Raw genomic sequence first — 27,337 nt, 5'->3', positions numbered from 1 at the left:
CGTCTTCGCCTCACATAAAGGGACTGCCCTGGGCTCCCGAATCCAACCCTCGAGTCTCCCCAAGTCAATATGTGCAAACCGACGCCAGCTGCTTTGTGCCTCGGGTATGTGGTTGAGAGCTCTGGCGAGAGGGCTGTGGAGCAGGTGAAAGGTGAGAGGCGTGTCAGTAATATTTGTATTGCTTGTTCTCTACTGCGCATGCGTGCGTGGGCCATGTTTCACTAGATGATAGCAGTTTGGTGGGCTCCGGACAGCTCTCGCGGCATGGACAATAGTTAGGGGTCACTAGGAGTAGCATCCGCTACCCCTGGCTTGCCCTGTGGTGCAGCCAGCTCTTTCTACTCTATCCCTTCTCTCGGGGGTGAAGACAGCCAGGGCCGGGTTTAGGGTGGTGCGAATGGTGCCACCGCACCGGGCGCTGACTTGGGGTAGGGGCGTAATTTTTGCAAGTATATTCTCATTTTAAAAGCACTTGCTTCCGCGTTCCTGGCCTTCAGCAATTATCAGGCATCAATTAAAATGGCAAGATAACTCCCGTGATTAATCGTCTTCCTGAAAAGAGACTGGAGGTTTGTCTAGTGGAAGTTTTGACTAATCCTAAAGTAGTGCAGAGGGTTAAAATGCCTGCTGCTAAGAACGTGTACCATGCAGATGACAAAGTGCATATAATGGAAATAGGTCAGTGATTAACTGCTTCTGAAAGAGAGCTCCTTCTGTTACTTGTCGTTTATACGTCAAAATCCTAATATAGAACTTTGAGCTATTAACTGTAATCAAAGAGCTGCATGCAAACTGCAAGGTATATGTTAGATTTTTGCCCAGTCTTTCATTATCCTAATCTTGCCAAAAGGGTTCATTTGGGTAGAAAACAATTCTTATTATTAAAGAGAACCCCTTACAATGATGTTATGTTTTAAATTCTGAATGTGTGCTTTTCCAGAATAAGGGCTCTTAAACTATATTGCCTAGCAGTATCTGCACTCCTACATTACACCTTGTAGTCCTTTCTGATGTAACACTTCCTATACAATGATTTACACACATATGGTTGTCTGTGCAATGTGTGTGTGATTCAAAGTGCTCTGACACCTTACACTGGTATGAGTAGTACAATAAAACTAAATTAATCTGAGAGACAGTGGTTATGTAGACTTGAGAGGCACTGTAAAAGGGTGCTAGTGAAGGAATCCATGGCAGAGGTGGTCACTGGGGGGGGGGGGTTCGCCAACAAACATTTTCGCACAGGGCGCCACCAGTGTTAAAGCCGGCCCTGAAGACAGCAGCGGTAGGAACATGGAGTAAACAAGACTCTAAGAGCCATTTTACCGGCCTTCCATCAATCCCTCAGCTCCAAATAGGGGTCTTTGTCATGGGGGTAGGCGGAACAAGTAGTCAACCCTGTGATGTCATCAGGGGGCAGAAGGTGCCTAAAGTCACTTACACGTTTCCAAGTATTTTGATGAATTGGCACCCATGCCCAGGAGTACAGTGTAAGCCTCTGCAGCCCAGGTGGAGGAGGGGGCCTCGCCTGTCGGGGCATGAACCCCCCAGCCTAAGATCTATGTATCTCTGTTAGATATTGCAGCGGTCTAGTTGTTCACCGCTAACCATCCCTAAGACCCCACCCGGAACCAGAAACACACTTTGTATCACCTTCTTGTCAGGCGTGGCCAAAGGGCATAAATAAACGGGCCAGGGTCGCTCGGGACATCCGGCCCACACTAACCAGCCATACGTGTGCGTGTCCAGTCATTCCAGTGCGCCCACAGTAATTACCTAGCCCATGACACTGGCGACGAGGGTGGGATGCAGAGAGCCCGCCAAGCACCTAAACCGGTGTGAACTGTCCGACCCGGCCCGTCTGCCTGCTAGAGAGATCGTTGGAGACACAGTCCCGTCTCGTTGGCGCATCAGCGTGAAGACCCTGGAAGGATCGGTGCAGCAGAGGACGAAAGCCACTGTTGGTGGCGTGAGGTACCGCCACCCCGTGCCCAAAATAGAGACAGCACCCCAGCGCAAACTGAAACGCGCTGGTGCTCCCGGCAGAAAGTCCGGTAGAGCCCGCGCGAGATGGTGGAGTCCGCGCATACGCAGTGAAGGGCACAACAAAGTCAGCCTGCAGGCAAGGAGGCCCGCGCTAGAAACTGAGAGCGCACATGCGCGACGGCACCCTGCCCCAAGCAGTACCAAGAGCCCATCACCAGCAAGCATTGGCACCAAACCCATCAAGCATTGGCAAATACAACTCCCCGAATAAGCAAGCATTGGCAAGGGCTGTTTGAGTAATCCCCAGCAAAGAGAGGCCACATAACAACAAGCACTGGCACAATCCACCGCCTCAGAAGTAACAAGCACTGGCAAAGTTCGCTGTGGGGAGCACACGAGAGCGCAAGTCACAGATATCCCTAAAGCAGGAAGACTGTCGTGACACACTCCCCCATGACTGGCCAAGCAGTGGCAGCACCACAACCAGTAGCCCCTGCAGGTCCAACAGCACATGTGCACTCTCAAGTTAGTGCAGTTCCCCTGTTCAGTGAACCAATCGATCCTGCCACCGCATCCCCCAGGTGGACCGTGCGGGCCGGCCGCCTAGACAACTACTTTATCACCACCAGAGAAACAGACGGGGCAGTCAAGAGGTCGCTGCTGTTATACTTCGCAGGAGATGAAATCTATAAACTGTTCACACATCTGCCTAACACGGGACCCCCGACGGACTATGATGCGGCAGTCAGAGCGCTCAACACTCACTTTGACCCTCAACTGTCAGGAACCCCTTATTCGATGTCAGTAATTGTTTGAGAGGAGCTCTCTCCCCACCACTAAGAAGGCCTTGGGTTAAATACCTTTGCACTAAAGGAAGACTTCATCCTTGTTGGAGATCTTCCCTATGTACTGTTCTGCGCCAGTTAAGCAAATCTGCTTATTAAGGGAATGACTCGATCGCAACCACTTCCTGTAGCGGTTGGCGGTCTAGTTGTTTTTCCCTTAAGACATTCCGGAGCTGTCCTTGCGTCTGCGCGAGTCTCGCGCGACGCACTTCAACTGAAAACCAATTCTGAGAGGAACGTTTTGTCAGCGCTCTATCGTCTCGTCAGGAATTTCTCATTTTTGCATTGAGCGCGTCTGGCTCCGTTTGTAAAGGGAAGTACAGAGAACTTGTTTCATGCTATTCTGTGATTTTTTTGTTTACTCGTTGTAAAATTCTCTCGACAGAGAAAAGGCTGCAAAACGTTGCTGACAGACTTCGTGGGTAATTCTTCAAAAGAGTCATCTCGTTAAATTCCAGAGAATCGTCTGTTTCCTGAAGCATAGCTACGTGAAGGATGTGTTTTGCTTAACGAACAAGGGAGCCGCTTCTGTGAAGAGAAGTTGACTCCCGCTTTCTCAAGTAAGACTGTTTATTTTTGCTTGCCTTTTGTTCAGCATTATCGAGTAAAAGGAGCAGCAGTGTAGTTAAAAGAATAACTGTAATTCAGAGACTTGGATATTCAACTCATTGCAGATTAAGACTGAAGGAATTGCAGGATATATTTGACACACAAAAAAAAAGGTTGAAGAGTTAAACTCATAAGAACTTAAAAGTGATGGTAAACTTAACATTTTCTCTTGGGCCAGCCGCAAGAACAGATAAGATGGTAACGTCTCAAACCAAATTAAGAAGAAACCTTTTTCTTTAGAGATTGATGATTCTAACAATCAATCAAATACCACAATATCTCAGACAAAACAGATATTCTAGCAAGAAGCTTGTCTCTGGTCATTAACAGGTAACGTCAAGATAAAACAGAGAGAAAGAGCAATGTAGATAAGAATTAGAGTGAGAGAGCAGGGAAAAATAACTGTCCCTTGTATTTTGCAGGGAACTCCAAGATTCCAAAAAGAGTTTCTGAAGAAGAAGTAGTGGCCGAGCAGTCTCTCTTGTTTTATCTTCCACTTCCCCTTTCCTCCCTTACTGAAGCCTGAGACAGTTGTCTTCACCTGTCGCTGGTTTCGGTGGAGAGGATTTGGGGCAAGATCATCTGCTCCTGAGAAGGTCGAGTTGCGTAGTTTGACAGATTGAAGTGCCAACCTCTTAATTGAGGAATTTATACCTCCTCCTGGGCAGCATGACAGAGAACATTGATTTAAAGGCTTCAACCTCCATATTAGAGAATATGCAGAAACAGTTAGATAATACGTTGGAGGAAAATAGATCTTTGCGAGAGGAGGTTAGAAGATCGAGTCAAGAGTCCATTCAAACCCGACAGAAGTTAGATGATTATGTAGCCGCAGGTTCGCTTTTTAGGGGAATCCATGGTTCTTCCGTAGCCCCCTCCCCTTCAGATATTTCCACTCAGGTCATTCATGCCATTTCCCCAACCATCCTATTGGCCCCCCCAGAAAAATATGGAGGGGACCCTCAAAAGGCGCAAATAATTTTAACCGAGTGCTCCTTGCACTTCCTGTGTAGGCCAGTGATTTTTGCTGAGGATCCGTCCAAGGTGGCATTTATACTGTCGTACCTAACTGGAGATGCTGCTGCACTGTCTATGTCCCTGGTCACTAGAAATGATCCAGTGTTATTCAATTTTGAAGATTTTAAGGTAGAATTTGCATGGATATTTAATCGTCGTTCCGCTTCCCAAGCAGTAGATAATGAGCTTCTAGAACTCAAGCAAGGAAATCGTGATTTAGTTGGATATTTGGCTCATTTCAACAAATTGATCGTCAAAACAAATTGGCCAGAAGAAACGAGAGGAGCAATCTTCTACAGAGGTTTAAAAGACAAATTGAAAGATGCATTGGCACAAATCCCACACAGACCGACTGAGTTGTCAGAGCTCATTGACTTAGTTTTACAGATTGATCATCGGTTAGGAGAACGTAGCAATGAGAAGAAAAAAGATTTTAGATTGCCACCTCCTCGTTTTGATAGAATCAGAACAGAAGGGCATAAGACGTCTGAGAATTTGACTTCAGAAGAGCCAATGCAAATAGGTTCAGTTCGAGGACCCTTGACAAAGGAGGAAAAGGAACGTCGGAGGATGGAACATTTGTGCTTATATTGTGGATTATCTGGTCACTTTGTAAAAGAGTGCCCAAAGAAACCCAAAACAGTGCAGCCGTTAAAAGGTCAGCTTCACCCGTAGAAGGAACTGCACGGGTGGAAGCAGAATCAAAGTCAGTTCCAGTCTCTCAAAAAATCGCCAACACCTTGCAATCAGCAGCTCCTCACTTGGTGGTCTCATTCACTGTGAAATTTCATGAGGTTGAAGTTGATGGAGTTTGTGTAATGATTGATTCAGGTGCTAGGGGGAACTTCTGTGACATCAAGTATGCCCGGCAAATTGGAATTAGATTTGTAGACAAGAGATTCGCAGAAGCAGTCAGAGCAGTTGATGGCACCAATTTATCTTCAGGACCCATAACACATGAAACTGAGACAGTCGAGTTAACTGGTTTGAATGGCCATACTGAGTTCATCACGTTTAACTTAATTGATGCGCCTCAGTTTCAATTAATCCTTAGTCTCCCATGGTTAACTAAACACAATCTGCACATCGAATAAGAGATCTGTGGTAATGGATTCTTCATTCTGCAAGGAAAATTGTTTCGGAAAACAACCAAAGATGAGTGGAGAATCCCCTTCCAGGAGTTTAGCTCAATATCCCGTTGAGATCTGTACCTTGGAGACTAAGGAAATTCCTATGGAGTATCAGGACTTATCCTCGGTCTTTGACAAAAAGGAAGCCGAAAGGCTCCCTCCTCATCGCCCATACGACTGCAAAATTGAGATAGAGTCTGTAGCTATTCTGCCTTGCAGTCGAATTTATGCTCTCACAGAAACTGAAAATAAATATCTCAAGACTTACTTGGACCAACATCTGGCAAATGGTTTTATACGCCCCTACCAATCCCCAGTTTCCTCTCCTTTATTTTTCGTACCCAAGAAGGATGGAGATCTCCGCACTTGCATTGATTTTAGAGCCCTCAATCAAGTAACAATCAGAAACCGCTACCCTCTTCCTTTAATTTCAATCTTACTGGACCAGGTTAAAAACGCTAAAATCTATACTAAGCTGGACCTGTGTGGAGCATATCATTTGATTCGGGTAGCTCATGGGCATGAATGGAAAACCGCGTTCAGAATCCGTTATGGTTTGTTTGAATACTAAGTAATGCCATACGGGTTGTGCAATGCTCCGGCTGCGTTCCAGCATTTTGTGAATGATGTCCTTGGAGAATTTCTTGACAGAATCACAGTAGTTTATATAGATGACATTTTGATTTTCTTCGAAAGTGTGGAAGAGCACGTTTCTCATGTTCGATCTGTGTTGTCTAAACTGTTAGAAAATCAGCTCTACATCAAGCTGGAAAAATGCGCTTTTCATGTGGAAGAAGTTGAGTTTCTGGGATTTGTGCTATCACCGGAAGGAGTAGGTATGGATACAGCTAAGGTTAGAGCGGTTCAAGAATGGCCTTCCCCTAGAAGCGTAAAAGAAGTTCAGAGCTTCATTGGATTTTCTAATTTCTACCGAAGGTTTATCACAGACTTTTCTCACAAGGTGGGTCCAATCACTAGTCTTCGAAAGAAAGGGGTCAAATTTGTTTGGAACAGTGTTGCGGAAGAGGCATTTCAACTCTTAAAAAGAACCTTTACGCAGGCCCCCATTTTGCTGCATCCTAGAACGGAAGAGCCTTTTTATGTCGAGGCCGATGCATCAGATGTGGCAATAGGCACCATTCTTTCTCAACGCCACAAAAATACAGGTCAATTTCATCCAGTGGCCTATTATTCTAGAAAATGGACTCCTCCAGAATGTAAATACTCCATTGCAGATAAAGAGCTGTTAGCGGTGAAAAGTGCGTTTCTGGATTGGCGGCATTATCTGAAGGGAGCAAGACACAAGGTAACAGTGTTCACAGACTGCCGAAATTTACAATTTCTCAAATCAGCTCGGACCCTCACTGCTAGACAATTGCGTTGGTCATTGTTCTTTGCAGATTTTGATTTTGTAATAACCTTTCGACCTGGCTCAAGTAACACCAAGGCAGACGCATTGTCTCGGATAAATTCAAATTCCTTGGATTCTAAGACAGAGTCGCAGGCAATAATTCCAGAAGAAAAGATTGTTTCAACAATAAGTAACTTAGACTTTCCAACAGATGTAAAGAAAAAGATGACATCTTAGCTGGACACAAAGGTGCACAATGAGACAATAGATTTGGTGGAAAGACATTTTTGGTGGCCGGGACTTAGGCAGCAGGTGCGACAGTATGTCTCCACTTGTGAACGGTGTTTAAAAGGGAAATCAGATCACCAAGCTCCACAAGGTTTGTTAATGCCAATGCCAACATCCCCTCATCCTTGGTACACGGTCTCAATGGATCTGATTGTTGATCTTCCCCCCAGCCAGGGATTTAACACAATCCTAGTTATGGTCGACACCTTTACTAAGATGGCACACTTTGTTCGCTTAAAAAAGATTCCTCAAGCTCCACAATTGGCTCAATTGTTTTCTCAACACATAGTTAGATTACATGGGGTTCCAAAGATTTTGATTTCAGATCGAGGCTCTCAATTTGTCTCGCATTTTTGGAAGGCTTTTCACCAAAAGATTGGGGATAGATGCTTGTTATTCTACTAGTTTCCATCCTGAGACAGATGGACAAACTGAGAGGGTCAACCAAGATCTAGAACAGTACCTTTGGTTGTACTTATTGGGACAAAAAGTGGATTGGTCTGAATTGGTTGGGGCTGCAGAATTTGCTTATAACAATGCTAAGCATTCATCCACTGGCTACTCCCCCTTTTACTTAAACAATGGTCGGCACCCAAGTTTCATTTTAGGAAAAGAAGAGGGTGCAGTGGAAGAGCTGGTTAGAGAGGTGCAGAGTACCTTAACACAAGCAAAAGAAAATCTGATTAAGGCAAAAAATTCTTACAAATTCCAAGCTGATAAAAAGAGACAAATTAATCTTATCTTTAACTCAGGTGATAGAGTGTGGCTTTCTACAAAAAATCTGAAATTGAAAGAGAATCGCAAGTTCCAACCTCGTTACATTGGTCCATTTAAGGTGAACAAGATGATAAATCCAGTAACAGTTAAACTCCATCTACCCTCATACTTAAAGGTTCATCCAACATTCCATGTTTCATTGCTTAAAAAGAATCCTCCCAATATTAGATTACACTCATCACCCACGCCAATCTTAGTAACCTCTGCAGAAGAGTTTGAGGTTCATAGGATTTTAAACTCAACAATCAGAAGAGGCAAATTGTACTATTTGATTGACTGGAAGAATTGTGGCCCAGAAGAACGATCTTGGGAGCCCTTTTCTAATGTGCATGCTCCAAGACTTGTGCGAGAATTTCACAAAGCTAATCCAACTAAACCTCCAATGGGAGGAAGCTCTTTGGTGGGGGGTACTGTCAGGAACCCCTTATTCAATGTCAGTAATTGTTTGAGAGGAGCTCTATCCCCATCACTAAGAAGGCCTTGGGTTAAATACCTTTGCACTAAAGGAAGACTTCATCCTTGTTGGAGATCTTCCATATGTACTGTTCTGCGCCAGTTAAGCAAATCTGCTTATTAAGGGAATGACTCGATCGCAACCACTTCCTGTAGCGGTTGGCGGTCTAGTTGTTTTTGCCTCAAGACATTCCGGAGCTGTCATTGCGTCTGCGCGAGTCTCATGCAACGCATTTCAACTGAAAACCAATTCTGAGAGGAACGTTTTGTCAGCGCTCTATCGTCTCGTCAGGAATTTCTAATTTTTGCATAGTGCACGTCTGGCTCTGTTTGTAAAGGGAAGTACAGAGAACTTGTTTCATGCTATTCGGTGATTTTTTGTTTACTCGTTGTAAAATTCTTTCGACAGAGAAAAGGCTGCAAAACGTTGCTGACAGACTTCGTGGGTAATTCTTCAAAAGAGTCATTTCGTTAAATTCCAGAGAATCGTCTGTTTCCTGAAGCATAGCTACATGAATGTGTTGTTTTGCTTAACATACAAGGGAGTCGCTTCTGTGAAGAGAAGTTGACTCCCGCTTTCTCAAGTAAGACTGTTTATTTTTGCTTGCCTTTTGTTCAGCATTATCGAGTGAAAGGAGCAGCAGTGTAGTTAAAAGAATAACTGTAATACAGAGACTTGGATATTCAACTCATTGCAGATTAAGACTGAAGGAATTGCAGGATATATTTGACACACAAAAAAAAGGTTGAAGAGTGAAACTCATAAGAACTTAAAAGTGATGGTAAACTTATGAACATTTTCTCTTGGGCCATCCGCAAGAACAGATAAGATGGTAACGTCTCAAACCAAATTAAGAAGAAACCTTTTTCTTTAGAGATTGATGATTCTAACAGTCAATCAGATACCACAATATCTCAGACAAAACAGATATTCTAGAGAGAAGCTAGTCTCTGGTCATTAACAGGTAACGTCAAGATTAAACAGAGAGAAAGAGCAATGTAGATAAAAATTAGAGAGAGAGAGCACAGAAAAAGAGTTTCTGAAGAAGTAGTGGCTGAGCAGTCTCTCTTGTTTTGTCTTCCACTTCCCCTTTCCCCGTTACTGAAGCCTGAGACAGTTGTCTTCACCTGTCGCTGGTTTCCGTGGAGAGGATTTGGGGCAATATCATCTGCTCTTGAGGAGGTCGAGTTGCGTAGTTTGACATCAACTCAACCCGAATTACGAGTGATTTAAGCTGCGTCAAGCCTGTCAGAGGGAGGGTGAATCCACGGATGCCTTCCATGCATGCCTGAGAGAGCTAGCAAGCACGTGCACTGAAGATGATCAAGCCAAAGAAGTACAGACGCAACTCAAAACAAAACCCTGAGGACACTTATCCTCAGACAACCCCGGATCACTTTAGAAGACATGCTGGTGCTAGCATGATCACACGACCTGTCCGAAGTCAGATCCACAGCCATGGAAGCAGCACTTACCACCACCACTGATCAAGCCGTGACAGTTAAGACGGAGCGAGTAGACGCAGCCCGCACACCAGCTTGCGGCATTCGAGGGGGGTGACTCACCAGAAGATTGCGACAGCCACAATGCGGATATTGTGGCAGAGCAGAACACGCTCCAAACGACTGCCCAGCAAAAGGCAAGACCTGCTCGAAGTGTGGGATCCCCAATCACTTTTTGAGCGTATGCCATGGAGGAATGCAGAGTAGAAGAATCCCGGGACGAAGGCCACCAGCTAGATCGGTGAGACACCTGTCGCTAGACGAGCCTGACACAGCTCGGATGCCGAAGACACCTTCCCAGTATAGATCATGCCTCGAAGACCCTTCTAGCGAGGACGAAGAAGAATGCTTCCTTATATAATTCGCAAGCGACCTTAAACGGAGACGGCGTCCTCAGCCGACGTGTGCCACTGAAATCGCGGGGTCCCCCATCACAGCCCTCATCGACACCGGGGCATCGGTAAATGTCATGGGAAGTCAACACTACAAAAAACTAAACCCTAAGCCAGCGCTCACGCCTTCCAAAGTAAGGATCCTCACATATTCCCCTCAAAGGAAAGATGACTGTCCAAGTAAAATCAGAAAGCCAAGAAGTCACAACAACATTTCACGTAGTCGACAGGGACGGCAGACATCCTCGTGGGAAGCCACACCACGGAGGACCTAAGCCTGGTGACGTTCGCAAACATCGTGAAGACCCTACAGACGGAAGACATTCTAGAATTATTCCCACAACTGTTCAAATGCTTGGGGAGCATGAAGCGACCACCTGTACAGCTACACATCGACACGTCTGTAAAGCCCGTTGCTCTGCGACACCGGCGGATCCCGTTTCACTTCCGACCGCTAGTAGAACAAGAGCTACTAAAATTAGACCAACAAGGAGTAATAGAGAAAGTAACAGGTCCGACTCCATGGGTGTCCCCCATGGTTATAGCGGAAAAGCCGAAACAGCCCGGACAGATAAGGCTCTGCATAGACATGCGAATGCCCAACCAGGCGATACGAAGAGAAAGACACCTTACACCTACGGTGGACGACATCCTGGTGGACCTTAATGGGTCCAGGTGGTTCTCCAAGCTGGACCTCAATGCGGGGTACCAACAGTTGAGTTTAGCTGAAGAAAGCAGTTATATCACCACTTTCTCTACGCACCTGGGGCTCAGGCGCTACAAGAGGCTGAACTTTGGAATATCGTCAGCTGCCGAGATATTCCAAAACACAGTGAGAGAGATTTTGTCCGGATTTCAAGAAGTATTAAATGTCAGCGATGACATTCTAATACATTCAGCGACACTTGAGGACCATCACCGCCGGCTCCGCGCCACTCTCAAACGCCTCACTGAACACGGAGTGACCCTCCATAAAGAGAAGTGCCAATTTTTTAAGAAATCTATTGAATTCTTTGGGTACGTCTTCATCTAGGACGGTGTGAAAGTGGACCCCCGAAAATCACAAGCCATCCAGCATGCACCGGCTCCTACCACAGCCAGCATCGGAAGTGCGGAGTTTCTTGGGCATGGCAACGTATTGTGGGAGGTTCATACCCAACCTCGCAACCATCGCAGAGCCATTGCGTAACCTGACAAAGAAGGATGCCAGGTGTATATGGGGCCAGGCCGAAGAAGACGCCTTCCGCAAAGTGAAGTTGGCCCTGCTGGAGAAAACAACCATGGCCTACTTTAACACCTCACGGCCAACAGATCTGATAGTAGATGCCAGCCCCGTGGGGCTGGGAGCCTTACTAATGCAGGAAACCGCACCAGAAACATGGGTCCTGCTGGCCTTTGCAAGCAAATCGCTAACTGCAACAGAGACCCGATATTCGCAAATTGAACGCAAAGCACTCACCATCAAGTGGGCCTGCAATCACTTTCATCTGTATATCAGTGGGCATCCGTTCCAGGTGGTAACTGACCATCAACCGCTCCTCCCGCTAGTTAAAGGAACTGCACCTCATCCGCCACCCAGAATCGAGAGATGGGCGATCCAACTCCAACACTACCAAGTAGAACTGGTCTACCAGCCGGGAGCCAAAAACCCAGCTGACTTTTTGTCGCGCCATCCAGCCACTCTCGCAGAAGAAGCCTCTGATCAAGAGAAGCAGACTGAAGATTTCAGCAATATGGTCACTCAGGGGGCATGCCCAAAAGCCCTCACTGTCGCGGAAATCGAAACACACACACAAGGAGACACAGTTCTGGGTAAAGTGTTAGAAGCGCTACAGAAGGGTTCGTGGACTGGTTTTCTCCACGACATCAATGGATGGAACGAATCCGACCGGTCCCGCCTAGGGAAAGTCTGGAGAGTCCATGAAGAGCTGAGCGCCACCGCAACTGGCTTAGTGTTGAGAGGCTCACGCATCGTCATACCCCTGAGCCTTCAAGAACGAGTAACAGCGGGGGAGGAGCCTAGCGCGTAACCAAGATGGCCGCGTAGGCTCAAGGCTCCCGAGGGCCTCCGCAACCTCCCACGTCTATCCTGAATTAATCCTGGTTTTGTCGACGGGCTTTTGTTGATTAGCTTGAGCTGAGGTGCCATCCGTTCTCCAAATTCAAATCGGGCTCGGGGAACCGGAATGGTTGCGATCTGAAGTTTACGGCCTGCTCCTGCCTTGGTCCCGAACTCGAGTTGGTGAGGTGCCCGGGTACGAAGTGAACAACAGCGGCATGCAGGGCCTGGCCTGTCAAGTGCCCCGCACTTTCACTTTCGTTTTCGAACCTGTTTGCTGACATCGGCTGAGGGACCTTGATGTTCCAGAGGAGCGTGGATGGTGGAGTGTTTGGCCTGGATCTCGGACTATACACAGGCTACAGTCCGTGACGGCTGTGGTCCCTTGAATTAGCTGTCTGGTCCCTACTCCTGTGCTGGCAGGTGCCGATCTCAGTGGTCACCGGACGATGGTGGCTAGGCTGGACGGAGATAAGCAGAAACCCAAGAATACCCGGCGGGGGGTTTACACCCAGGCTAATAACATGGACCGCTATGCGCAGACAAAGGGATCCCCTGGTGGGTCGCATAAATCGCCGGAAAGGTCCAAGGATGTCTCGGGCCTATCTGCTGACTTGACTTTGATAGACGTCATGGGCGCCATTGAGGAGATGAAGGCTGCAGTGGGTCAGCAGTTTGATACCCTGGCTCATAAATTGGATGCGGTCCTGATCGATGTAAATCTGGTCAGGGCGGATCTGTCTAAAACGAATGAGCGGGTCAATGCTTTGAACCACACAGCGTCGAGCCTAACTGTGGACATGGCCGCCCTGCAAACGGAGGTTCGTAGGTTACGGCTGGCCAGTGACCTAACTGGCCGTCGATTTGAGGATTCCGAAAGCAGGGCCAGGCGGAACAATGTTCGTATAATTGGGGTTCCGGAACGATCGAGGAATCCTGCTGCTGACCTTTTTGTGGAGGATCTGGTGGTCAACCATCTCGCACCCAAGGGGCTGAGCAAATTCTTTGCGGTGGAGCGGGCTCACAGAATTCCGGGTGGTGCGCCGAAAGTGGGTGCTCCCCCGCGGCCTATAATTGCCCGACTTTTTAACTTTCGGGACAGAGATGCTATCCTTCAGGCGTCGAGGGTGAATGGGCCGCTGAAGTTTGACAACTCTAACGTCAGCTTCTATCCAGACTTTACGCAAGCGATCCAGAAACAACGACTGGGATTCTTGGGCGTCAAACGGCGCTTGAGGGACATGGAGCTGAAGTATGCGATGCTATTTCCGGCCAGGTTGCGGGTTGAGTTCGAGGATCGCTCGCACTTCTTCGACCGGCCGGAGGCGGTTGGAGACTGGTTGGATACCCTGCCTCGGAGTCAAGGTCGGGATGGTCAGACGGTGGAGAGTGGCGAGGGTTTGGCGGAACAGGACTAGAACTTTGGTTCCCGGTGATGGACTAGGCTGGTGACGTTTTGCACCTTAGCTCTATGGGACTCAAGTTTGGTGCAATATGCCCTTCAAATGCTCGGAGGTTGTGGAGAGCATATTGGGGCCCTTTCCGCCTTCAGGGGTTCTTTTTGTGGTTCAGTATATGTTAGGGCGACAGGCGCACTGCAAGTTGGGGGGGCTGTTTGGGCTCAAGCAGGGGTGCAGGGAGGGGGGAGTTGTGGTTTGGATATTGTGGGGGAGGGGGGGTGTTGGGGACTGTTTGTTTGTTTCACAAGGCAATGTGAGGTTAGCTGCTGATTTGTCCTGGTTGTGTTCTCCGGGATGTGGGCATCATGCACGGGAGCGGGGTGAGGGGTGGGGGTTTGAGAATACTTTCGTGGAATGTGAACGGACTGGGGGATAGGATCAAGCGCGGGGTGGTGTTGCAGTTTTTGAAACGGATCTCGCCCGACATTGTTTTCCTGCAGGAGACACATCTGATTGGTAACTCCTTCCATGCCCTGAATAGGCGGGGCTATCGCCTTGCTGTTCACTCTGGTTTCACTTCTGGCTCTAGGGGAGTGGGTATCTTGGTCAGGGCCTCTCTCCCGTTGGAGGTGGACGAGGTGCTCCACGATGATAGAGGGCGATATGCAGCATTGGTGGGGAGATGGGAGGGTAGAACTGTTTCGCTCGTTGCTCTCTATGTGCCACCGGGATTGCAGACGGCTACATTTGCTGATTTGGGGCGTTTGGTCCTGGGACTCCCTGGGGGGGTTCTGGTGTTAGGGGGTGATTTTAACGCTGTTGTATCCGGTATAGAGGACCGTCACCCCCCCCAGGGATCTTCCTAGAGCCCAGGCCTGGCTGGGTGGCTTTCTAGATACTTTAGGACTTATAGATTGCTGGAGACTGATGCAGGCACAATACACCTTCCACTCGGGGGCCCACAGGAGTCTCTCGAGACTTGATTATATACTTATGCCGGCGTTCCAGGCTGGAATGATCGGGGAGGTGCGTCATTTGGCCCGAGGTATTTCTGACCATTCCCCTCTATTGTTGCAGATGGAGGTTGTTCCTGGGGCAGAGGGAAGAGTAGCGCCAATTAACCCCTGGTATTTACGTAACCCTAATATTCGCGCGGAACTGGTTAAGTCCATTGATCACTACTTCGACGATAATGTAGGGTCAGTGTCGTCTGCTGTCTCCCTATGGGAAGGTTATAAAACGGTGATCCGGGGGCATGCCTTGTCTCTTATTTCCCATGCTAGGAGGTGCGGGAGGGAAGAGGTGGTTCGCCTGGAAACTGACATCGCTGAGATGGAGGGGGATTTGGAGCGGGGTGTTACGGATGAGAAATTGCACGTTCTCAGCCTTAAACAGTCAGATTATAGAGCGCTGGTCACGGATGCTGCTAAAAGGATGAGTAGAGAGCAACAAGGACGACTGTATGATGTGGGAGATAAGGCCGGAAAGTTGATTGCTTGGTTGGACAGGAAGGAGAGAGCGAGTAGAGTGGTGCCGGTTGTGGAGAGAGTGGATGGCGTGTGTGTGACTGACCCGGTAGAAATTGTTAACTGCTTCGCGGATTACTTCCGTGGGGTATACTCTCCGGTCTCTGGGCGTTCGGAGGAGGACTCTCGTCTGTTGCTTAGAGATATTGCATTGCCGTCCCTCTCGGCGGCTGATAGCATATTGATGGAGGCGCAGTTGTCGCCGGATGAGATTGCTTTGGCCATTCGCTCGATCGCTTCTGGTAAGGCCATGGGTCCCAATGGTCTCCCCATTGAACTATATAAGTTGCGTCCAGATAAGATAGCACCGTATCTCCGTGACATGTTCCTCGCTGCACGGGCGGCGGGCTCCCTCCCCCTTGACCAACGTCTTGCCACCATAGTTGTGATACATAAAGAGGGGAAGCCGCGAGACCGCTGTGCCTCCTACAGGCCTATCTCGTTGTTGAACGCGGAACCCAAAATTCTGGCTAAGGTATTGGCCAATCGTCTGGTTCGGGTCGTGGGCGACTTGATTCATCAGGACCAGTCCGGTTTTATACTTCATAGTAATACCGCCCTGAACCTGAGGCGGTTGCATGGCGTGCTTGCTAGAGCGGAGTTTATGCGTGAGCCGGCCATCTTGGCGTCTTTGGACGCTACCATGGCGTTCGATACTTTAGAGTGGCCGTATATTTGGGCCGCGGTAGCAAAATTCGGGTTTGGCCCTGAATTCATTGGGTGGGTAAAATTACTATACGCTGACCCATTGGCGCAGGTTGTGGTGAATGGTAGGGTGTCGGCTCCCCTCGCGCTGGGGAGAGGTACGCAACAGGGCTGTCCGTTGTCGCCCCTCCTCTTTGCACTTTCTTTAGAACCTCTCGCTGCCTGGTTGCGTTGGGAGCCGTCGTTGCGGGGCATTAGATGGACGCCGGAATTTGAGGACCGTGTCTCCCTTTATGCGGATGACATCCTTTTGTATCTCACCTCTCCTCGAAAGTCGCTAATTGTATTGGTGGACATATTGAATTCCTTCGGTCGTAATTCTGGCCTGGTTATCAACTGGGCCAAGTCATGTGTTTACGTCCTCTCGGGCGAGGCCCCCCTCCTGCCGCGGGGGTGCCCTATTCAGATTGCTACATTGGGGTTCAAATATTTGGGAATCTTCATATCACTGGACCCCGCGGTCCGCTATGAGCGAAACCTTCTCCCTCCACTCCAGCGACTGAAGGCCGACGTCGTGAGGTGGCGACGGCTTCCGCTCTCGCCGCTCGGACGGGCGGCATTGTTTAAAATGATGTCGCTGCCTCGCTTCTTGTACGCTTTACAAAATACGCTAGATGTCGTGCCGGCCCGTTACTTCCGTGAGGTGGAGGGTCTTCAGCGCCAACTGTTTTGGGACGGGCGACCGAGGATCGCTCTCGCCAAGTTGACACTCCCTTGGTATGATGGGGGTGTTGCCCTCCCCGATATTAAAAGATACTATTGGGCGTCTCGGTTGGCGGCGGTGAACCACGGGATATACGGTCCTGCTTTGAATCCGGCCTTCGAGATGGATAAGTTATTACTTCCGGGCGGGGATTACAATAGGGCACTGTATTCGGCGACTCCGGATGCCCGGTTGACAGGACCAACGCAAGTTGCGGTACGCGTGTGGCATGCGGCGAATGCTGCGATGGGGTGGAGGGATCGCTTGACTCTAGCGACGCCGTTGTATGCCTCCCAGCGCTTGGGTTGTCTGTGGAAAACGAAAGGCTTTGAGAAATGGGATATGATTGGTATAAGTAAGGTGGGTGACCTCTGGGCGAAAGGGTCCTTTAAAACGTTTGAAATGCTCAAAACTGAATACAAATTAAATGATAGGGAGTACTTCCGATATGCACAGGTCTACCATGCGCTGTGTTCGGTTTTTCCGGATGTTGCTGCTATCCCAGAATATTCCCCGTTGGAAGATAGGGTGTTAGATGGCTATGTGCCCAACAGCACTATTTCTCTGATCTATAAAAAACGTATTAATGATCGTACGGACTTGCTGACCCATCTGCGGGAGGCGTGGACGGCCGACGGATTGGAACTGGACGATGAGGATTGGGTATCGGCGGTGGCCTCCCCGAAAGAGGTGGCGATATCGGCCCGCCTTAGATTTGTGCAGCTGAAGATACTCCATAGAGTGTATGTCACAGGGCCTGGTTTGATACGTATGGGTTATTCGAGGGATGGAATGTGTAAGCATGGCTGTGGCTTGTTGGGTACCTTTCTTTATATCCTATGGGAATGTTCGGCGGTCGTACGATTTTGGAACGGGGTACATACTGCAATGGAGGAGGTCACGCATGTCGCTTTGTTACCAGAGGCCAGGAGGTGTTTGCTGAATGTCTGGGAACCAAATGACTATAATGCGGCGCAGACGCAGTGGGTGACTTTGGGGTACATGGTGGCTAAGCGCAATATCGCACAGTTGTGGGGTTCCCCGAGGCCGCCTACGATTTCGGTATGGAAGGAGAATATGGATTGGTGTATGTTCAGGGAAAAGACGGTGTATGTGGCGAGAGGCAAGCCTGGGAGGTGGACTAAGGTGTGGGGTCCATGGAATTCCTATCGTGGAAATATCTGCGCTCCGCCTCTGCCGCGAGGGGTCGACGTCGCTTTGTCCCCCTAGCCGCACATTCTACGTAATTGTGTGTGCTTTGTCCTCTTCTCCGCCGCCCCCCACTACCACCTCCTGTCAAGAGTTATTCCAGATAACGTGGATCTTCCCCCCGTCCTGGGGAGCGCACGCTGCTATTTCGGACTCTCATTGCCTTGTTTGTGTGTTATTGTTTGTTTTTAATAGAAAATATGAAACCGTCCTTTTTGATCGCCCTTGGACTGTGGCCGCGGCCTGTTATATGTGCTTACGAACTTTCGGGAGCATTTGCTTCTGGCTCATTTGAATGTATGGCGTTGCCTTGCTGGCTCCCGAGCTTTCTAGCGGCCGGCCCTTGTGGTTGTAGGCCCTTGTTTGTATCTTTTTAATGTGTAATAAAGGATTTTTATTAAAAAAAAACTAAAAAAAAAGAACGAGTAACAGCATTGGCTCATGAGGGTCACCAAGGCACCAAAAGAATGAAAACCAGGATGAGGGAAAAGGTGTGGTTCCCTGGTCTGGAAGAAACCGTAGATGTCTTTGTGCGTGGGTGCCGAGCATGTCAACTCACTGGCGCCCCGGAATCACCAGCTCCTGTAATAACGGACGACCCGGCCCCGTCGCCCTGGTCATGGGTGAGCCTTGACTTCGGGAGCTTTCCAGACGAACGAGTCACTGCCGTTCTAGTCGATGGCTTCACAAAATATCCGGTTGTGGAAGTACTGCCCTCCATCGCATTCGACTATCTACTACCAATGCTGGAGAAGACATTTGCACTATTTGGACTGCCACACGTAATTAAGACAGACAATAAACCACCGTTCCAGGGGGGCGAGTTCAAGGAATTCCTAACCCGGCTGGGAATAAGGTACCACCGCATCACTCCACAATGGCCCAAAGCCAACGGCGAGGCTGAACGATTCATGCGGACCCTGAACAAAATCTTACGTATAGCAGTAGCCGAACACTCAGACCAGGAGGTCGCACTACAGCAATTTCTGCGGGAGTACCAAAGCACCCCTCACTGAACCACCCAGAGATCCCCGTGGTCACTGATGCTCTCTGGACACCGGCGGGACATTATCCCGGTAGCCGAGAGCTGTGAGCCAGAACCATACGACCCCGCGAGTGCTCAAGCCCGGAGGTCAGCGACCAACGAGAAGGCAAGTCGGCGGCGGACAGCATGGGTCCGGCCAGTGGTGCCAGGCTGTGTCGTCCTGGTGAGAAGCCGTCGCAGCGGTTGGAAATTCCGAACGCCTAACGAACCACGACTGTGGCTCGTCAAGGCAGTCAGAAGGACTGCTGTCACCGCTGAAAAGAATGGAGAAGTTATCACTCGAAACGTCTCATGGTTCAAGAGAGTCCCCACTCTGGGAAGTGAAAGACCAAGACCCGGAACAGCCTGCAGTGGGGAAGGCCTGGTTGAAGACATGATTCAGAGTGCTGCTGATGACCTGGCTCCGAACCCAGCGGCGCCAGCAGCACCTTGTGACACCGGAGCAAGAGAGTTGCCCAGCACAGCAGGAGCCGCCAGCCCGAGGGGTGGCACCCGTCAACAACGGTATGACCTGAGGCCTAACCCAAAGCCAAATCAAAGACTTGCTGACTTTGTGTGTTAACTGTTGTTTTATATTATTTCATTTTGAACCAACTTGGGATGGGATGTAGCGGTCTAGTTGTTCACCGCTAACCATCCCATAGACCCCACCCGGAACCAGACACACAGTTTGTATCACCTTCTGGCCAGGCGTGGCCAGAGGGCATAAATAAATGGGCCGGGGTCGCTCGGGACTTCCAGCTCACACTAACCAGCCATACGTGTGCGTGTCCAGTCATTCCAGTCGCCCACAGTAATTACCTGGCCCCGACAGATATCAAAATCTCGGGAGTGTCCCCACCACATGTTGGAGGGGGCTCGACATTTTGTATTACGTCACTGCCCAGGACCCTGGGAATCACTGAACGAGGGCCTGGCTGGTTCTCCTTAGAGCAGAAAGCACCTAAGGTGGAAGTGAGAACTCGACCCATAAGGGAGAATATTAACCATGTTAACTCTTGTTATCAGAGGTGTAAAGAAATACTGAACAGAAAAGGCTGACTACATGAGGTCTGCTGGCCAGAGCCTTTCAGAGCAGGATAAACAAGAGCTCTGTTGTGGCTTGTTAAAATAACCCCAAATCCTACTGAACTCAGGTGGCGGTGTGGATTTCAACTCATGCCACTTCTCTTCTTCGTGTTTGCTCATTTCCATCCTGGAACTCTGCAGGACCCTCTTCTGATTCAAAGCCAGTGATCTGCACTTGAGGGGTCTTCTGGTGAGTGTCACCGCCAGCTGTCCTTTAAAATGCACTAGGCTGGCAGCACTAGCTTCAGGACTTGGAGTGACTTTGATGCCAGTCGCCACACTCCCCAAAACTGATTTTATTACTTGATAGTGCAGAGCCTAAAGCTAGACAAGAGATCACCTTAGATCTGCTCGTTTGCCTGCACAAACAACAAGGATTGCCCACGTGCCGGGTAAAATCAGTAGAAAACTGATTTTGCGCAACGGTTTTAGCCAAGATCATTGGACAAGCTGCGGTCAGTTTACTGTCCTTGTCGGGGTTGGGTTTCTTCAGCCCTGCACCTCCAGACAATGTAGTCCTCATCATGAAAAGTTTGCATGAAAGCTTCCTTGCTGTGAGGTGCCAGGTGACCCTTGGTGGTGGTTGTTGGGGTACTTTATCTACCCTTCATTGGGCCTGCTCCTTACACCTGGAAATGCTGGCTCATAATTGTCTTGTGTTTATAAGACTCCATCGCCTTTGAATGAGCAGCACACCTGTGAATCATCATTTTAATGTCAATATATATTATTTCTAATGAAAACAGAGCCTTCCCAGTCGACTGAGTAAAGTATTCAAGTATTCAAAAGGAACGATGGTGCTAGGTGGCGCACGACCAAAATGGCCGCACGCCTGTGAGGCTCTTGCCTGGCCGAGCAGGGAAATACACTTCATCCCCATCCTGAGTCGGAGAAACTAGCATCCAAGGGCACCACTGGCTGGCGGAAGACTTGCTGTGCCCAGCGGTACCGAACTTGCCTGATATTCGGAGGGAATTCCGGTAGCGTAGCTGCCGTTACTCTGGACGGACCGCGCGCTTCAGTTCGGAGCCAGGAGGCGGGTGTTGAGATCGGCAGGCCCGGGGCCGCGGTGAGGGAGCAGCTGCCCTGATATTTTTTGGAGCTTCGGGGGCTTGGCGTCACTGCGTAACCTGCGGACTTGCGAGGGTCAAGAGAGGGACACGGAAAGCATGCTGGTGCTTCCCCCCAGAGCTGGACGACACTGAAGGTGCTGCGGGCTGGGGCGCAGAAGCCCTGGTGGCGTATCACCGGAGGCGACCGGCTTGTGAGACACTGGGAGACGTTGATGCGGCTGGAGGCGTCCCTGATCGGAGGATCCGGAGGAGCTCCCTGCTGCCGCCCGCTAGGTTAGTGGTGTGTGCTCACCCTCCATGGAGCGTGGACGGAGCCGGAATTAGGTCGGTTTTGGGGGCGCAGACAGTGGCTGCCATCTTGACTACCTAGCGACCTGCGACTAGAGGTGGGAGCGCAAATCTCGGAGTCTCGTCTGCAATTCCTGGGATCGAAGCAGGACTGCTGAAGGCGTACCAGAGGTGTTCAGGATTGGGTCTTTCCGCTCAGTGAAGAGTCATTGCAAGCAGGAGAGATGACGGGGTAGCCTGGCGGCCATTTTGCGGAGACTCGGCGACCAGACACTAAGCCTGGTAGAAGGTGGGTGATTGCTCAGGGCAGGCGAAGGTGCAGGGATTGAGCGAGTCGTGGCTCTCCCGTGGCCCTGGGCTGTTTCCCACTGAGCAGCACACTGTTGAATGGTAATTCGGACATAGTCCTGCACTCCATGCGCGCAGCTGCATCCTGAGGGGTACAAGTGCAGATGTCAAGGGTGGCAGAGCGATACACTGCTTGGATTTGCCGCCATTTGTCATCATAACTAGAGCTGTTAAACACGCATGTGAGGAGGATAGTGGCCCTGCGCAGTTACTTGCACGCCCGGATTCGGAGTAATTGTTGGAGTTGATCACCCCTCTTGACGCCTTGTCTGTGCTGCTACCTGGATTGGTGAGGTGCGGGATGGGTCGCACGGATACAAAACAGACCAAGCTGCCCTTTGAGACACGCAAGACACCCAGGTCGGCTTCGCAGGAACATGCTGAATCGGGCGCCTCGGAGGAACCGGAGGAGGACTGGAAGGCCCTTCTGCTGGGCATGAAGCACAGTCTCACATCCATTGGCACCAAGATCGACACAATGAACATTCGCATGGAGGCTCTGGTACATAAGCTCGACCAACACGAGGAGCGGATAAAAGAAGCTGAGACCAGGGTATCGGACCTTGAAGACGGTGCTGCCTCCAGCCGGGGACAAATGTCGCAAATGGACAAAAGAGTAGTGGAAATGGAAATCAAAATTATGAACAAGACAGCACATAATAATCGCCACAATAATATGTCGATAAACCAAAGAAGAGCATTAAAAACCTTACAGAACTGCGATGAAATAATCATAAAACCCGCCGATAAAGGCGGGGGGGGGGTAGTAATTTTTAACTCATTAGATTACGAAGAGAGGATGAGAAAACTGCTTAATGTGAAAGATCATTACCAGCGAATAAAGTTCACCAAAATAGAGATCTTGAAAAAAGAAGTGGAGGTCCTCCTAAATAGAGGTAAAGAGGAAGGCTGGATTTGTGATAACGAATACAAATTTTTAATGAATTCACATCCAGTCATCCTAGCAATTTATGGATTACCTAAAATCCACAAAAATGTATCCGATCCACCAATGCGGCCGATTGTGAGCAGCATTGGATCAGTATTAGAACTCTTAAGTAGATACGTAGATTATTTTCTCAGACCAATAGTACAAAAACAAAGGTCATATCTTAAAGACACAGCTCACGCTATTTCCATTTTTGAGGGTCAGGGCTTCAACGGGGTGACCCAAATTTTGGTCACCCTGGATATTGAAGCCCTGTATACTAATATCCCCCAAGACAACACCATAGAGGTAATCTCTGCGATTTTAGAGGGGGAAGATCTTAATGGAGGCAACAAGGATTTCATCAAGTCCTGCATTAAAATGGTATTAAAAAATAACATTTTTTTATTTAAGGATGAATTGTACCTACAAACAAAAGGGACCAGCATGGGGGCTACTTGCGCCCCAAGTCTGGCCTGCCTTTATGTGGGTGACTTTGAACGGCGGAATATATTCAATGAGATTGCCCCATTTTTTGAGAATGTCATGTGCTGGCACCGTTTCATAGATGATATTATTTTCATATGGAATGGTGCCAGTGCAGGGTTAACAGAATTCTTGGAATGGATAAATTTGGGGGACCCCAACTAGAAATTCGCGGCGCATTACAGCGATTCAAGTGTAGAGTTCTTAGATATTAAAATCAAAAACATTAACAATGAGTTGCACGTGGAACTTTACACCAAGCCCACTGATAAGAACACCCTTTTACAATATACTAGCAACCACCCTAATTCGCAGAAAGATAACATACCCTTCGGGGAATTTCTAAGACTGCGAAGAAATTGTACAAGCATCGCAGACTTTTATTATCATGCTGAGATTCTGAAAACTAAATTGAAGGCTAGAGGCTATCCCAACAAATTAATCAAAAACTCCTTGAAAAGAGCCAGGTTTTATGACAGGGATTGTCTATTAGAATCCAAAAAAGAAAAAGGGAATTTAGCCACAGGGAGAGTGGTATTTGTCACACAATTTTCAAATATAAGTAATCAAATCAAAAATATAGTGAACAGAAATTGGAAAATCTTGAATTATGGCACTGATGTACAGTTACAGAAACCACTTTTCTCATTCAGACAAAATAAAACCATCAAAAACTCACTTGTGCGAACCTATACAACAACAGTTGATAAGCAAAGTACACTAAAAGGTGAAAAAGCAAAAGGCAACAATAAATGTGGGACTTGCTCGATATGCGTCCAATGTCTGGGAGGGAAGAGCATTAGTTTTGCTGGTAAAAACGTAACTGCAAGAACATTACACAACTGTCGCAGCAAAAATATTGTTTACCTCTTGGTATGCCCATGTGGTCTGGGCTATGTAGGGGAAACGAGCAGAGAACTCCGCGTACGCCTTTTGGAACACAAGTCCGCAATCAGAATCAGAAAGGATAATGCCCCTTTGGTGGAGCACTTTTGGATTATGAATCATGATTGTAGTGATTTCAAGTGGTTTATATTGGAAAACATTTTGATAAATAGAAGAGGAGGAGATCTTGATCAAATAAGGAAAAAAAGAGAACAATGGTACATATGTTACCTAAATACAGTGGAAAAAGGTCTAAACTCTAGAGAAGATTGGATGAAATTGATAGCAACATAATGAGGAGATGAGAGTGACAGCATTCATTAGGATAAATAGATACAATCATGCAGTCCTTCTGGGCAGCAAATATGTTTTTAAGTACAGTACAATGATGTGAGAAATAATGTAGGGTGGTATTTTGTGAAATCCTTCTACGTGTGCCTCGTTACGTACACATCAAGGAATTATTCAAATACTCTTATAAGCTGAAGGATTATTATGAGTAGAATAGCAAGGACATAGGGAACTGATTTGACACACACAGGAAGTAATTTGGTCCAGCTAGTTACGAGAGAGGGTAGCATTAGGAAATATACGATAAGGACTGGATATATATTAAAAGATTCTGGCCCGTGTATTTTGCTCTAAAGACATGATAGGAATTTTCAAACATGTTAATACACTAACATTGTTTTCGTTAATTAACGCGAACATACAGATAACGTATGAGGTGTTTACAAACTAAAAATACCTGTTTGTTCTAAAGTCATCAGGTATAGGAAACCAATAAAGTTAAAAGAGGAAAAGTAAGTAAACAAACATTACAATACAAAAAAAAGGGGCAAGTTGTATCAGGTGACCTAATGGACCAATCACAAACGAGTATAGAAGTAATAGCAACAGGACCCGTACCATGTGAGGAGGGTAAACCAATTAGTGAGCAGGAGACAGAAGCCAAATAGGAGTATTAGAACATGTTAATATATTAACATAGTTTACATCAATTAGAGGGAATAAGGAGACAATGTATGAGGTGTTCAGAAATTAAAGATATTTGTTTGCGTAAAAGTCACCGGGCACAGTACAACCAATAGAGTTAGAAAAAGCCTTCGAGTCATAATATATAATAACTAAAAGAAAGACAAGTTGTACCAGGTGATCTAATGGACCTATCACAGACGAGTACAGAGGTAACGGTAACAAGACCCGTACCATGTGATGAGAGTTAACCAATCAATGAGTAGGAGACATAAGTCAAATAGGGAGTCAGGATGGGTGATAGTGATACAACTTGGATCCAAACACCCGCATCTTTCGAGGTCTGATCGGAAAACAGAGGTAAGAGCAGATATGTCAGAAAATGAAGGAGGATTTTAAAACTTAGAAGGGCAAATGTTAATAACCATTGGTTTGCCCGTTTACTTGTTGTAAAATATGCCTATATATATTCTTATGTTTAGACCCACCCGGAAAAAGAAGAGGACGGAAAGCCTCGTGGTGGGGGTACGTCTTATTAACAAATACCAAGAACGCAACACAGAAAGTAGTTCTTCCCAACACGGATAATAAGGTAAACAGATGACGGACAATAGTTGCTGTTTTTCTTTGTAAAAACATAAAAAACGATAGGGGAGCAAGATTGAATATACATTAAAACTGTGTAAATTCCTTCTTCCGGTATTTAGATCGCTGAGAGGCGGAATATTTGATTAATAAAACAGAAAGAATAAGGACGTGGGGTACATGGATCATAAATTCCCTTTGCGCAACGAATAGGGAGTGCAAGTTATGAGCACGCACTGAGTTGATTTTATCATATAATAAGGTGAGCGATTATCGAATGTCGGTGAATAAATAGGTAGATCCTTGTACATCGTAAATTAGCAAAACCAATGGGGATAGTATTTACATAAGAACTGGCCCTATATATACAAATGCCGTTTTATTGAGTATGTTTTGTGCATTGAGATCTGCCTTTAGAAATAAAAAGGAATGAGCATAACAATGAACATTGAAGGATTTAATTGAATGGAGTTAAAATAGAGCTGTTTATCAAAAGAAAGACTAACCATATACTTTCATGACTCAAGTAGCAGGCTTATCGATATAGTCACTCTACGATAAGCCAGATATATAATAATTGAATGGGAGAGTCTTATTACCCTCACCCCCTCGTGGAATTCAAGTGCGATATGTTTGGGTGGATTACAGTACTATTTAAATGGGTCAACCACAAGTAGTTGGGGAAAATATTATTGAAAAAATTGTTGAAATAAGAAATCACATGTATTATTTGGACCAATAATCATATATATTTATTTTATCTAGGAATAAGGAAATAAGATTAAGGAAGATGGGAGACAGTATAATTGTGTCTTGATAAAGATGGTACTATTAATTTGAAGCCATCGAAACGCGTCGACGCTGTTGAAAGCACAATCCTAGGACCAACACAGACAAATTAAAGACGGATTCAATCAATGTATAACGAGCTGTGATTCTGAGTCTAATGTGATGTGCATCTGTAAAGAATAGAAGCTGTGTCTTACATATATGTCTGTCTCCATTATGCTGGTCATGATTGTGATTTTTTGTCTAATTAAATTTAGATGTAATTGATATGTACTGTATGATGTTTTTAATTTTGTTTTAATTATTTTGATATGATATGTAATTTTATTTGTTTTGAAACAATAAGACAAATATTTGTCTGAATAAAACTATTTCCATATAGAATTGGGACAAAGTATTTTATGTCTCATCATTAGTGATAAAATACTGATATTGAAATTGTAGGATCAAGGGAATTTTTCTTTTCTTCGGTTACAAGTACCTTATTTCCCTTGAGAGCTTTAAGGGGTCCCTCTCTTTTCTTTTGACTGCAAATGGACAAGCTACTAAAGATAATTGTGGAAAAAAATGAGGATTTGGAGGCCCGCTCCCGAAGAAATAATGTCCGTATTCTTGGCCTGGCGGAATCCACAAATGTAGGGCGTATGGAAGATTTTATAGAACGGCTGGTTGTGGAAATATTTGGCAGAGAATCCTTTTCGGCGCACCTTACAGTGGAAAGGGCGCACAGATCACTGGGGACTCGCCCCCCTCCGGGGTCGCCGCCGCGGCCGGTGATCGCCCATTTTTGAATTATCGGGACAGAGATGCGGTACTCCGGCTGGCTCGTGAAAAAAAGCAAGTCAAATACGAGAATACCATACTGGCGTTCTACCCCGACTTCACCCAATCAGTTCAAGGCGCCAGGCGTAAGT

General features: G+C 47.3%; 1 long non-coding RNA gene across 2 annotated transcripts; it reads left to right on the top strand.

The window, feature by feature from the left end:
* LOC146858885 (uncharacterized) lies at window positions 1-27,198 on the top strand. 2 transcript variants are annotated; one of them, XR_014979704.1, is made up of 4 exons: window positions 1-151; window positions 25,532-25,641; window positions 25,757-25,896; window positions 26,400-27,198. It is a non-coding gene; the product is annotated as an uncharacterized LOC146858885 (long non-coding RNA). The 2 variants fall into 2 exon arrangements; XR_014979705.1 differs by lacking the exon at window positions 25,757-25,896.
* Window positions 27,199-27,337: the final 139 nt, after the last annotated feature.

Source organism: Triturus cristatus, chromosome 3_2 (genome assembly GCF_964204655.1).
Source record: "Triturus cristatus chromosome 3_2, aTriCri1.1, whole genome shotgun sequence".
NCBI lineage: Eukaryota > Metazoa > Chordata > Amphibia > Caudata > Salamandridae > Triturus > Triturus cristatus.
The sequence above is the reverse complement of the archived record's forward strand: the minus strand, read 5'-3'. Positions and strand labels throughout refer to the sequence as shown.